Source organism: Myxine glutinosa, chromosome 6 (assembly GCF_964187855.1).
Source record: "Myxine glutinosa chromosome 6, kmMyxGlut1.1, whole genome shotgun sequence".
In the NCBI taxonomy this organism is placed as follows: domain Eukaryota; kingdom Metazoa; phylum Chordata; class Myxini; order Myxiniformes; family Myxinidae; genus Myxine; species Myxine glutinosa.
The window spans coordinates 112,231,668-112,246,632 of record NC_136266.1 but is presented as its reverse complement, the minus strand read 5'-3'; the positions used below and the strand labels follow the sequence as shown (position 1 = coordinate 112,246,632).

General features: G+C 42.8%; 1 long non-coding RNA gene across 2 annotated transcripts in view; it reads left to right on the top strand.

Annotated features, from left to right (window-relative positions):
* The window catches only part of LOC137430202 (uncharacterized), a 35,476-nt gene extending 21,937 nt beyond the window's left edge, over window positions 1-13,539 (top strand). Inside the window, exon 3 of one of the 2 annotated variants that reach the window (XR_010985013.2) lies at window positions 13,460-13,539. This is a non-coding gene — a long non-coding RNA (uncharacterized LOC137430202). The remainder of the gene's footprint in view (window positions 1-13,459) is intronic. The other variant, XR_010985014.1, reaches the window with a different exon arrangement.
* The last annotated feature ends 1,426 nt before the right edge of the window (window positions 13,540-14,965 follow it).

The following is a 14,965-nucleotide window of genomic DNA, read 5'->3' as shown; positions in this document are numbered from 1 at the left end:
TTTTTTACCTCTCCCACCCTCCCTCCCCCTCCCCCTCTTGCCATGCCTCCTCCCCCCAAGCCCTCTCCCTCCCACAGATCTCCCAATGTCCCTGCTCTCCATCTTGTCTCCCGCTCCCTTTATCATAAGTTTTATGTCAGTTTGTCTTTTTGTGATCAATGTTAGCTCTTACACGAGCCTCGATCTTGTATAAAAAAGAAAAAGAAAAAAAAGGGAAGGCAAATATATTGCTGTAAGATGTCATTAATGTATGAATCTGCCATCAGATTGCCAGGAATACAACGATCAAGTGGGTGTGAAAGGTTTCAGCAATACCACCCCACATTATGACACTTCCACATTCAAAATTTGAGGTTTCATAGAATATTAGACACAGTCTAGAGCATATTGCTCATTAGGTCTTCTGTCGACCAGTGCACAGCTCTCATGCCTTTAAAGGAGGAACTTGGATTCATCACTGAACATAATATTTTCCCATTGCCTTTGTGTCCATAGCAAGTGCTCATTTCACCACTGTCAGCATGCCTGGATGTATCCCGGTGCAAGTCTTGGACACGGAACAGGATGATGAATAAGGATCCCTGCTTCATGGGAACGCCTCAATACAGCGTGGACACTTATCTTGAGAATTGCAGGGAATGTGCTTGCAGTACTCTGGGCTGTTTGAAACCGATTGTGTGGATGGGTCATGGAAATGTTTCGGTCCTGAGTGGGAGTTGGTATCCTGGGAAGTGGGACGTACTCTTCTTGGCATATCTATTGTTGATCCAGTGGCTTGATAACCTCTTCTGAGGTCATAAACAGTTCCCCTCTTCACGTTAAAGAGCCTTGCAACATGGCCAATGGGAGACCCTACTTGGTGGTGTGCAATGATTTGATTCCTCTAATTTTCTGACAGATGTGGCCTAGTAATGGATTGTTGCCCCGTGCACGCAAAGCTAAAAGCGGGGTTAAGCAATATGGGGTCATGTCTGTCCGTCCATCCGTCTTATCAGTTTATAATCGAGAAACACCTTGTTTTTATTGAATGCTATATTTTGAACACGAATGGGAACATGAACCGAAAGACAAATCTGCCGTTGAATAGTAGTTGCTCTCTGAATTCATCCCGATCACCCATACACAGAGAGGAGCGAGATCATATTTTCACTCTTGTCTGTATGCCTGGCAGTTAAACATAATTGAAAATCATTCCAAACAAGAAACGTGCTGTTGTTAAGGACGTTATAAACGACACAAACAACAGACATGAATAACTAATATAACGTGTTAGATAGAGTGGCGTAATAGACGATGCATCAACGGCGGAAAACACTGAATTAATTTATTATTACGGACCTTTGTAATCTTTATTTTATTATGCCTCCATGGACAAAGTCGCCGGAGGCATTATGTTTTCAGTTTGTTCGTCCGGCTGTCCGTCCGTCCGGCTGTCCGTCCGTGATGGGTTTTTGTTGCCGCGATAACTTGAGAACGGCTAAAGGGATCTTAGTCAAATGTGGTGCAGGTATGTATAATGAGGTAAAGATGAACTGATTAGATTTTGGGGTCACGAGGTCAAAGGCCAAAGGTCATGTTAGGTAAAAATACTGTTACCACAATAACTTGTGAACCAGCAAAGGTATTCTGAACAAATTTGGTATACATATGTAGAATGATGTAAAGATGAACTGATTAGATTTTGGGGTCAAGAGGTCAAAGGTCAAAGTCCATAATAGGTCTATAACTTGAGAACAGCTGAAGTGATCTACTTTAAACTTGGTACAGGTACGTATAATGTTGTAAAGATTAAGCGATTAGAGTTTGGGGTCATAGGTCAAAGGTCAAAGTTAGTAATAGGTCTGTAACTTGAGAACGGCTAAAGTGATCTACTTCAAACTTGGTACAGGTATGTATAATGTTGTAAAGATTAAGCGATTAGAGTTTGGGGTCATAGGTCAAAGGTCAAAGTCTGTAATAGGTCTATAACTCAAGAATGGCTAAAGGGATCTAATTCAAATTTGGTACAGATATGTATAATGATGTAAAGATTAACTGATTCGATTTTGGAGGTCCCTAGGTGAAAGTCCAATGGTCAGAGGTCATGTCAGGTAAAAATCTGAGAACTTGTGAACAGCTGAAGGAAATGGCGGTTCCCTGAAACGATAGGGTTTAGTCTTCTGCTAGCCAAAGTCTACAAAACAATGATTTATGCTTTGTAACGCTAAAATCTATATGTAATTGGCTTTGTAAACATCCAGGTTCATGAATGACAGACTATTGAGGTATGTGCAGATGCGGTGTTTGTGCTCAAGTAGCCATGTAAAGGTTGTTTATGTTGGCACCAAACTAGAGATGGTGTTGTTGTTGTTGTTAACCATGGTATCGTTTTGGTTTCAGTTTAGGATTTTTTTTTTTTTTTTAGGATCTTGACAATCAAGATTCTTTGTTGTTTTTTATTTTTGTCTTTTCAGTCAATCACGCACCACATTGTATCAAGTCACGTCACATGAAGGAAAGCGTCCAGTTACTGCACTGAATAAAGTTCTGGCAGATGATCGATGAAGGTGTGCATTGAGTTATTTGGCAAACCCTTTTATGTGGAAACTTGCATCAGGTGTTCCGCACATCCCTCGTGCCAAAAAGGCACGTTGAATTATCGAACAATGAAAAGTCCTTCAACAATCACATTATCAAATGTACATGTTCCGGTTTTCATGGCAGAAAGTATATATGAAATCAGGTTGCTTGCTAATTGACTGTCATTGCATAGATGGTGGTTCCCATAAATTATAGCTATCTATAATCGAGTTTATAACCCAAAACGTGTTTTTTTGTTTTGTTTTTTTTGTATACAAGATTGAGACTCATATAACAGCTAACATTCATGACAAAAACACAAACGGACACAAAAGACGAAATAAAGGGAGCGGGAGACAAGATGGGGAGAGAGGGGAAAGCACGCAAGTACAACATTTTAGAGCAGGGACATCGAGAGATCTGTGGGAGGTAGAGGGCTTGGGGGAGGAGGCGTGGGAAAGGGGGTGGGGTTGGGAGAGGTTAAAAAAACATATGGACACAGCTAGGACTTCGAGGAAAGAAGTTGGTATTTCAGAAAAGTGGATCTGGGGTGAATTAATGGGGGTAGAAAAGATCAAGGTTTTTGATGGGGGAAGATAGGAGATGGTGGTGAACAGCTGTTTTAAATACCTGGAGAGAGGAGTGGGATTGAAGAGAGTGAGGGAGTTTGTTCCAGAGGCGGGAGTAAAGAGGAATGAAAGAGTGAAGGTGAGCAGAGAGTCGTTGTTGTTATTGAGATGATTGCTGATTGTGTTATCATGATCACATATCCTCAAACCTGCACGATGTGTTACAATGCAACTACGACTGTGTAAAGTTGGAGATCTGATTGTGTTTTACAGATATTATTTATAAACTACTGAACGCTTTTGCAATTATCCACAAAACTGTGCACTCGGCATAAATACACATCCCGATGATCCAGTTAATGGGAAGATAAACTGAATAATACTTTTGGGAGAACCCAATAGTTGGAAATTTTCTTGTCTGTCAATACATATTCTTAAGTGTATTTGTCTGTGATGACCTGTTAGTGTTCCCATTTGACATTCTGGCTCCTCAAGTCAAGAAAGCCAGGTTCAAATTCATTGGTATATCATGTGTTTGTCTGTTGTCTACAAATGTTTTTGTAATTCATGTAAAACTACTACTGACGTCTTTGTCCTGAATGTGACTGATGTACAAGGTCCTGCATGAGTCTTAAATCAATATAAAGTTCATTAATTCATTATAAAGGCATCTACAAAAGCATTTGTCCTTCCTGCACATTAACTGTTGTTTTTTTATTCGAGTTCGCCCTAAACAAGGCCGAGAGCCGCTAAACGTAAAGGACTACAAAGAAAAACAAGAGGAAAAACTGGAAAAACCTTCACCTAGTCCTGAAACAAGAAAACCTTTTCACAGAACCACTGTACAGGAGGTAACCAGGCCAGGTGGAAAAATAAATTTTCCTACCACCATTGGGTGTTTTTTAGGAGACACCGTCTCCGTACTGGATGGCCATTGGCTCCCGAAGGCAGCTCATCCGCCCTTTGTCAGGTGTTGTTTTCAGTCCTGGCAAGGTGTCACAATCACCCTCCCCACTAGCGAAGCCAGTGAGGTGTGTCGGTTTAGTCGCCGACAACCCGACCATGTAAAAAGTTTGTTCCTATTCCGTATTTTGGAGAGAAAAAAAAGACAATCTCACTTTACTTCTTTGATTGATTAGATGTGCGTGCCATCAGTTTGGATATAATACATCAGATAAATATTAGAGGTAAAATGTACGTGCGATATACAGTTGTCAGCCACACCTGTATAAAGGGATAGCTATTTGGATGAATGAATTGGACACCTCCATGGGTAATATAAACAGCTGCGTGTATATATATATATATATATACTGGCAGGAGTTGCCGGGTGGGTGGGGAGGGGGAGGGGGGGGGGGGGGGGGGGACACGTTTCTGCCTGACTGGCCTTCTCTGATGAAAGATTACTTTTCCATATAACAAAGGAAAAAAAAAAAAGAACAAGCATTATAGCGAAGCTCCGCATGTGTACTTGAGCAGTGACACCAAAGTACATAGTCAAACAAAGCGTATCAAACTAATGCCAAAGGTCAAGGTCAAGGTCAAGGTCAAGGTCCAGGTCATACAAAACCATATACATCCAAGGCCATGCCATAAATTTAGGGAACTGCTAGATATGTTAGCATGGAGCAGATACTCTAAACAAGAGTTGAGTTTGCAATCTGTCTGTCATCCTCTTTCAAATAGCACCTCTTCTCTGGAAGTGGCTGTCACCCTTCATACCAGAGCTGTATTTGCTGCCATGGTCCGAACTTGCTCGTACTACACGGAGCCTTCTTTCCACTGGGTGGTCGGGTGAAAGCCGAAAAAAAAACTTTGTTTGGTGCGAGATTTTAATAGCTAGGTCAGTGTTAGGGCCTTAAATAGTATTCTAGGGGGGTTTACATTTTATATCTGGGTATGAGCCAAAATATGAAGTCATTCCATGCAATGTGACGTACGGTAAAATGATAAATGTGGCATAGTATAGAGCTTGGCTCTGGTGCAGATGATTTATCGATCTCTCACCGATTTGATAAGTCTTGTGTAATTAGAAATCTCACCTGTTGCTTGTAATTAAAAGCACTTTGACTGTGAGGCTCATGTATCACGTCTTGTCAGAACCCAAACAGATCTTCATCTATAAACTTGTTCCATTTAACCATCTATTCTTCCATTGTACGTAACCTAAGACGAAGTCGATCACAGGTAAACATCAAGACAAGACGTGTAACAATACCAGAGGTCATCAGATCAAAACAGCGGTTACGTCACTCACTCTCGACATGACCATGAAAATATTGAAAGAGAAACCAAAGATGAAGGAGAGGATACATCGAAGATGGAATCGATATATTTTAAAGAAGCTTCATGATTTATGATTTACATCATAAATAGAAGCTTTATGATTATAGACAAGCATCACCGACCTGCTGCTGGATTCGGGGTTTTTTTTAAGGACTCGTTTCCTGCTTTTACATACATTTTCATTGAATTTTTATTTCACAATTTACAGTTATAGAAATACAAATTTTCAAATGCTAGATATTGTACACCGCTCCTTTCTTATGCCATCTCCAGTCGCTGCATGACGTCATTGCCGGGCACCGACGGGGGCCCGGCAATGACGCACGCTGAAAGGGAGTACTCAGTTTTCACTCTTGTTGTTTGTTTGTTTGTTTTCTTGTTTGTTCGTCCGGGCGATATCTCAGCCATCCTTTGAGCTCGGAAGCTGAACTTTGGCACAATAGTGAGCAAGTACTTTGTCAAAAACCGTATTTTTTGTTTTTTGATTAATCAATTAATTGATGAGTTATTTAATTATTAGCGATTAATTAAGTACTTATTTATTTCCTTTCTCATCTGGGCAATAACAGGCACCTTTTGAGCGAGGAAGATGATATTTGGACATGACGGTCACCAAGTGATTTGGCTATAAAGGCTATTGTTGATTTATTGATTAGTCAATTAATCGATTAGTTATTTAATTATTCGTTAATTACTTAATTAATGACTTAATTAATGACTAAATTAACTTAATAAAAAGAATTTTAGTTTACCTCATACTTCATTTTTATTCCATCATTTATTTTGATTAAATCATCATTATTGAATCTACTGTCTTGCTTGCATGTCTTGTGGGTTCAGAAAAAAAGCAGAGTATTTTTAATTTCAGATAAATGCCTCGCATCCTTTCATCCCGCGCGTGTAAATTAAAGGCCATATATTGGGGAGCCGCCTCAGAGTTAAAACTGTTTCGGCTAGCCGTCACCAGGCGATCTTAATAGCCTGTGAAGCGACAATATATATACACATATATATGTATGTATATATTGTTGCGGATATGGGATTTGGCCTCCATCCATATCCGCTTGTAAATATTCCCCTATTTCCCCAATACTCCCCAACTATCCCCAATCCCCCATTCCCTAGTCCCATTATCTGTAAACAACACTCTGTAGCCCCGACCTTCCCCTTTTTCCCCCATTAAATGTCGTACCCAGGTTCACCGCATCTCACGTAGACAACTATAGGACATCTTGCTAGTTATTCTTAGTCTATGTCAGTTAAGGACTCGTTTCCATTAATTCTGACTCTTCGTTGCACCAGAATGTGATTGTATGGCACCATTAGTAAGTTTAGGACCTCCCAATACCTCCCCGCATCTCTTCCTCATGGAACAACAACACCAACAACAACAACAGCGGCGGCGGCGCGGGGAGTGTGCGTCCTCACTCCGGCTTGGTTAGCCGCCATTGAGCATGTGCTCCGACGGGGTTACCACGCAGGGGCTCACTGTCAGCTCCTCGTCAAGGGCGGAGCCCGGTAACCCCCCGCACCCAATAAGAAGTGGCGGACCGATTCCATCTGGGGCGGAGCTAACGAGCCGAGGGCGTGTCACTCCCCGCTGGGCATGCGCAGGAAGACGGAGGTGACGTCAGATGCGCCTCAGCTTGGAGAGAAAAGGACGCCACCTTCCGAGCGCGACAATACCTCCCCGTGTATCTGGACCGGACCGTGTAGATTCTGTCCCTGAGCCAAGGTGCACCTTGAGCTATCGACTGCCTGTCCTTCCCAGCCATCAATCCCCGTGTAAGTCAGTCTTGTCCCGTTTGTCTGTGGTCTGTCGGGAATAAGATAAGACTGTGTCTAAGTGCCCATCTTGCTGTGCTTTACCTCTTGCCGTGTAATCTAACCGTTCTGCATAACCAATATTATATCCTCCTCCGGAGGTCTTGAGAACTGTACCCCTTGTGTCGTTGCCTTAATCCCAGCCGTTGTGTCCTTTCCTTCATTGATCTAGCGTAGCGCGATTCGGCCAACGTTCGAGTGTAATCGGGTAAACTGTGCGAACACGGCGGCCATTCCGCTCGGCCCATCATAACATCTAAGTCGTGTCCGTAACAATATGTATATACAGTCACGTGAAAAAGTAAGTACACACCCCATGTAAAGTATTGACCTTTTCAACATATTTCAACATACAGCTATTTGATCTTCATTTCAACAATATTGACAGATAAAGGTGATATAATATAACAAATATCATGAAACATTTACATTTTGTAGTCCATTGTATAATTTAAATAAACATAAATGCAAATTTCGCATGTGGAAAAAGTAAGTACACCCCTACATTTATCACCACTTCAAATACCTAAAATTAGAATCAGGTGCACCAGGTCAGGTGAAACTGATTAAAACATCGTTAGAGAGGATCTTGAAGGAACCTGTCTTATTTAAACCTCAGACATTTAGTTTGGTTTGCTCTTTGTTGTTGAAGTGTGTGGAGTCACCATGCCTAGATCAAAAGAGCTCTCTGAGGCCTTCAGAAAGAAGGTTATAGATGCCTACGAGTCTGGAAGGGATTTTAAAAGATCTCCAAACAATTTGAAATCAATCATTCGACTGTCCGGAAGATCATCTACAAGTGGAGAAGATTCCAAACAACTGCCAACTTGTTCAGGCCAGGCCGCCCCAGCAAGTTCAGCCCGAGAGCAGACCGCAAGATGCTGAAAGAAGTCTCTAAGAACCCCAGAATGTCATCACGGGACCTACAGTTGGCTCTTGCCACTGTTGATGTCAAAGTGCACGAGTCTACCATTAGAAAGAGGCTGCACAAATTTGATCTACATGGGAGGTGTGCCAGGAGGAAACCTTTGCTGTCCAGAAAGAACGTCAGGGCAAGACTAATGTTTGCCAATGAACACCTCGGAAAAAACCAGCACTTTTGGAACAATGTGCTCTGGACAGATGAGTCAAAGGTAGAGATATTTGGCCACACTACCAGAGACATGTTTGGCGAAAACCAAAGACAGCATTTGACCACAAGAACCTGATACCAACTGTAAAGCATGGTGGTGGAAATATTATGGTTTGGGGCAGCTTTGCCGCATCAGGGCCTGGGCAGCTCACCATCATAGAATCCACTATGAATTCTTCATTGTACCAGAGGGGTGCTTGAGGATAATGTGAGGCCATCTGTCGGAAAGTTGAAGCTCAACCGAAGGTGGACCTTGCAACATGACAATGACCCTAAACATACCAGTAAATCCACCAAGGAATGGCTGAAAAGAAAGAAATGGAGGTTCTGGAATGGCCAAGGTCAAAGCCCGGATCTAAATCCCATCAAGATGTTGTGGGGGATTTGAAACGAGTTGTGCATGCTGTGCAACAATTTTTTGTTGAAAAAATTATTGCAAAGTCAATCTTTCATTGTTTTTTGTTCAATTAGATCACCTTTATCTACAGATACTGTTTAAATGAAGATCAATTATTGATATGTCCACATATGTTAAAAATATTTAAAAAACATTTAATGGGGTGTACTTACTTTTCCACATGCGTAATTTGCATTTATGTTTATTTAAATTATACAATGGACTACAAAATGTAAATGTTTCATGATATTTGTTATATTATATCACCTTTATGTATCAATATTGTTGAAATGAAGATCAAATAGCTGTATGTTGAAATATGTTGAAAAAGTCAAAACTTTACATTGGGTGGACTTACTTTTTCACGTGACTGTATATATATATATATATATATATATATATATATATATTGTTACAGATTTGGGACCCCCCCCCCCCCCCCCCTCCTTCACTTGTAATATCCCCCTTTGTAATATAATCCCCTTTTATTAATTATGAAATATCGCGCCCTAGGCCATCGCAACACGCAGCCAATCTTAGAATCATCTTGCTAATTATTTCCTATTCTATGTTTAATTAAGGCTCTGTGTCCACTAGATTGACACGACGTTGCATTAACAAATAAGGATAGCTCCCCTTCAATAACTCCATACCCCAGCAAACTCTCTATCTCTCTGCAAAGCAGCTCGACAAGCGTGGCGTGCGTGCCCTCTCAACTGGCCTTGGTTTGAAAGCTGCGTTCACCGCCATTTTGAACATGTGCTCCGTGCTCTGTATTGGACAAGAAGGCGGGGTCGCCGAGAAGAGGCGTGACCGTGGCTCGCCACAAGGGCGGAGCTGTTCAGCTCCGTTACCAAATAAGGCTACAAACAGAGCACGTGGGCGGGACCCAAACGGCCGAGGGCGTGTCACGACCCAACTTAATATATGCGTTCGAGGATCGCGCATAAGGAGATGGGAGGAGAGAAGGTTTGAGACCAGCAGAGGTGACGAGCGCGCAGCAGAAAGATCGTGCCTTACCTGCGAGGGGAAATCCCAGTATTATCCCCAGAGAGAGAGAGAGTCGTGGCGTCGATGCAACCACGTTGGTTCCAGCGGTTGTCGGGTTCGCTCCAAACCAACGGCACAAAGTCGGAACGGAACCTCGACGGCTGAACGACCGGAACCGGCCGCCTTTGGCAGCTGAACGGACCTTCTCCTGCCATTCCTGTCATCATCCCCGTGTGAGTCTGTCTTTGTTCTGTCCTGGGTATAAGTAAGACTGTATAGATAAGGCTGCGCTGTGTTCTTTTTACATCCTTCTACCTTTGTACAGCTTTGATCTTTCTTTTCCTCTGGTGGTTGTTATAATAAATGTGTGCTCTTTCTCCAAGCTTTGGTTTCGTCTCCATCCAGTTGCTTTAGTCTTTTCTGTCCATTGGTCTATGTGGCACGATTAAAACTGCTATAATCGGGTTAGTAATTGTTAACGGCCTGGGTCGTGACTCGCTTCGCTCGGCGTGTCCATTACCGTCGCGACTCGGGCGGGGCTGTCTCCTCGCTGGTTGGGAGGTCACGGTAAGCAGGTATTCGGGTGGTCTTTCTTTTGGGCCTCTGGCCTGATTACCCTGGTCGTGGCTGACCACCAGTGACGTCACAGACCCCCAGGATCGGCGACGGCCAGTATAACGGACAAAGGGTTAACCCCCCCTCGCTAACGGGAGAGCCGTCGTCAGAGATCTGTAACAATATATATATATATATATATATATATATATATATATACATATATATATATACTGTATATATATATATATATATATATATATATATATATATATATATATATATATATATATATATATATATATATATATATATATATATATATATATAATCAAGCACACAAACAGGCAATCTCCATAGACAAACATTGGCAGTAGAATGGGCCGTACTGAAGAGCTCAGTGACTTTCAACCTGGCACCGTCATAGGATGCCACCTTTCCAACAAGTCAGTTCGTCAAATTTATACCCTGCTGGAGCTGCCCCGGTCAACTGTAAGTGCTGTTATTGTTATTTCTCAAAATATCAAAAAAAAATAACATCCGTGAAATGGTACCCCACACAAGCTCACAGAACGGGACTGGCGAGTGTTTAAGCGCGTAGCGCATAAAAAATCGTCTGTCCTCAGTTGCAACACTCACTACTGAGTTCCAAACTGCCTCTGGAAGCAACATCAGCACAGCAACTGTTCGCCGGGAGCTTCATGAAATGGGTTTCCGTGGCTGAGCAGCCGCGCACAGGCCTAAGATCACCATGCGCAATGCCAAGCGTCGGGTGGAGTGGTGTAAAGCTCACCACCATTGGACTCTGGAACAGTGGAAATGCGTTCTCTGGAGTGATGAATCACGCTTCACTATCCAGCAGTCTGATGGACGAATCTGAGTTTGGTGGATGCCAGGAGAACGCTACCTGCACGAATGCATAGTGCTGACTGTAAAGTTTGGTGGAGGAGGAATAATGGTATGGAGCTGTTTTTCATGGTTTGGGCTAGGCCCCTTAGTTCTAAGGGAAATCTAAACGCTACAGCACACAATGACATTCTAGATGATTGTGTGCTTCCCACTTTGTGGCAACAGTTTGGGGAAGGCCCTTTCCTGTTTCAGCATGGCAATGGCCCCATGCACAAAGCGAGGTCAATACAGAAATGGTTCGTCAAGATCGGTGTGGAAGAACTTGACTGGCCTGCACAGAGCCCTGACCTCAACCCCATCGAACACCTTTGAGATGAATTGGAACGCCGACTGCGAGCCAGGCCTAATCGCCCAATATCAGTGCCCGACCTCAATAATGCTCTTGTGGCTGAATGGAAGCAAATCCCCACAGCAAGGTTCCAACATCCAGTGGAAAGCCTTCCCAGAAGCGTGGAAGGTGTTATCGCGGCAAAGGGGGCACCAACTCCATATTAATGCCCATGATTTTGGAATGAGATGTTCGATGTTCGGGCGTCCACATACTTTTGGTCACGTGGTGTATATATATATATTCAGTCATGGGCAAAAATATTGCCACCCTTGCACTTTTTTCAAATAACTTGCAATTTTCTCTGAAAATAAGTTCAAATTGACAAAACTTTTTGGTCTCCACAATTCTTTATTTCACTGTTAATATTACAGAAACTTTGTTTTGATTCTGAACTTAATATATCCTATTAAATCAGAAAATAAAAGGAAATGGCATTGACAAAATTATTGACACCCTCCACTAAATATTTGGAAGCACACCCTTTGGACAAAATAACTGCAGTCAAGAACTTCCTGTAGCCATGAATGAGCTTCCTACACCTCTCTACTGGCAGTTTGACCCACTCTTCTTGTGCAAACTGCTCCAGTTCTCCCAGATTTGAAGGGTGCATTCTCCCAACTGCTGTTTTCAGATCTCCCCACAGGTGTTCAATGGGATTTAGATCTGGACTCATTGTCTTGAACCATTCCTGGGTGATTTTTGAAGTGTGTTTGGAGTCATTGTCCTGCTGCAAGACCCATGACCTTTGACGGAGACTCAGCTTTCTGACAATAGGTTGAACATTGCACTCCAAAATGCCTTGGTAATCTCCTGATTTCATGATGTCATGCACACATTCAAGGTACCCAGTGCCATTGGTGCACAGCAACCCCAAAATATCACTGAACCTCCTCCATGTTTGACTGTAGGGATGTTCTTTTCTTTGAAGGCTTCATTTTGTTTTCTGTAAACCTAGAGATGATGTGCTTTATCAAAAAGCTCTAATTTGGTCTCACCTGTCCACAGGACATTCTCCCAGAAGGATATTGGCTTGTTCAGACTCTTGGGTCTCCTACCATAGAACCCCCTTTAATTGAGTTGGTGACGGATGGTGCGAGTTGAAACTGTCGTACCTTGTGTCTGAAGGCCAGCCTGAATCTGTTTGGCAGTTGATCGAGGTGCTTTCTCCACTATTAGAACAATCCTTCGCTGAAATCTTCAATCAAGTTTTCTCTTGCAGCCACATCCAGGGATGTTGGCAACAGTGCCATGGGCCTTAAACGTCCTGATAATATTGCGTACGGTGGACACAGGAACATCAAGGTTTCTGGAGATGGACTTGTAGCCTTGATTGTCCGTGCTTGGCTGCAATCTTGTGTCTGACCTCCTCAGACAATTCTCTGCTTTTCTTTCTTTTCTCCATGCTCATTGCGGTAAACACAGTGACACAAAACAGCAGAATGACTCCTTTTCTCAATTCAAACTGGTTGAGTGAGTGATTTTTATATTGCAGACACCTGCAACTCACCATAGGTGAGCTCAATTCCAAAGTAAAGAAGAATCAACTGCTTGAAATCTAATTATTTATAACAACTTCTAAAAGGTGCCAATAATATTGTCCGAGCCATTTTATGATTTCTGTGTTGAATAAGCTAAGATTTAATAATTTTCTGAGTTTTGTTTTGTTTTGTTCCACTGCAAACCAAAGAAATACAAATGTGGATACCAAAAGATTTTTAATTTCAACAATTTTCTGGAAGAAATGGTGCATTATTTGAAAAAAGTGCAAGGGTTCCAATATTTTTGGCCACGACTGTATATAAATAAATAAATAAATAGATATATATATATATATATATGATATTCTTTTTTTATATTTGTATAGTAAAACCACCTGTGCTTGCACGGATGGTGTGTTCCTCCCACAGGAAGAAGGTTGAACAGACATTAAACAGGAAAGGAAGATTTAAAATGAGAACAGGGAGGAAGATCTCAATGGAACATGAGCGCACAGGTGTTGGAATTGCCATTTTAATTATAATGATAGTAATAATAATATTCTCATTTTTCAGAAACGATAACCACGCATCATACATACCAGTGGTATGACAACAAGCATTTGTATTTTTCTGTTCGGCCCAATCTCGGAATGTGACGCCACTTGAACTCGTACCGACGGCAACCTGCACGTCCTTACGTGCCCAAAAAATTCCACGAGTTGTAAACGCATTGCAGGTGTTCAAGCGTGCTCGCAGGTGTGCTGATCTTGTGTACACGTCGTCACAGATTTATACTATATGCGGAGGGACTTGTACCTGAGCCCTATGTCTCTGTGTAGGAGGACATTTACAGATGTGAACATTCATTCATTCATTCATTTATTTATATTAAATAAACTTTGTATTATTTTGACATCATGGGGCCAATGCCCCTACAATGACCAGTGATGATGATGATGAACTAGAAATTGTCACCTTCAGTCAAACGTCAGGCCTGGCCACCGGTTTATTTTAAAAACGGCCATCGAATGTTTCCCGGTCGACCCCACAAGGTGTGAATAAACGTACTTTGCGTCATTGTCCAGGTGTGCAGGTGCGTGTACGAGGTATCATTTGTCTCGTCATTAATCTTTGGTAAAACGTGTCGCCTACGGAGTGTTTTTTACCCTAAAGGACGAGAGTGTAACCGTAAACGGTTGGCTCGTTATTGAGGCGCTAAAACCCTAAAAGCAAATTGCTCGTTAACGAACTCGGACGCGAAACGTTCCAAGTATCTAAATGGATGAGATGAGGGTGACGCGGACTCCCCGCGGAAACCCCGCCGAGCGGCGGAGCGCGAGCGCGCGGCGCGTACTTAGCGAGGAGCAGCGCGCGCCCGTGACAGGTGGAGAGCGCGAGCGTGCTGCGCACCTTCAGCGCACACTCCGACCACGTGCACGATCCTACACCCACACACTCCAGTCTTAAACACGCGCACTCCCTAACAACACACTGTGCGACAGGTGCACTCTCGAATACACATACTCTATGAACACATACTCCTCCTACATATACACATACTCCTCCTCCTCCTCCCCAATACACAACACCAGAAGTCTATTGTATGCGCACTCTTCATCACACACACTCTCGAACACGTGCACCCGCCGTGCATTGTAACACCCTCTTCAAAACGCGCACTCTGTGTTCTGACACTCTCCAAAACATGAATTCCACACTCTCCCCACATGTTCCCGCGAACTCTCACCACGTGTTCCCACGCACTCTCCCCACATGTTCCCACGCACTCTCACCACGTGTTACCGCGCACTCCCCCCACATATTCCCTCGCACTCTCTGTGCTCACGTATTAAACAGACCATTAGGCAAAGCACTGCGCAGTAAGTGACGGTAAAACGAGCTGTCGTGGTGAGAATGGCCTCGATAATTAGCGAT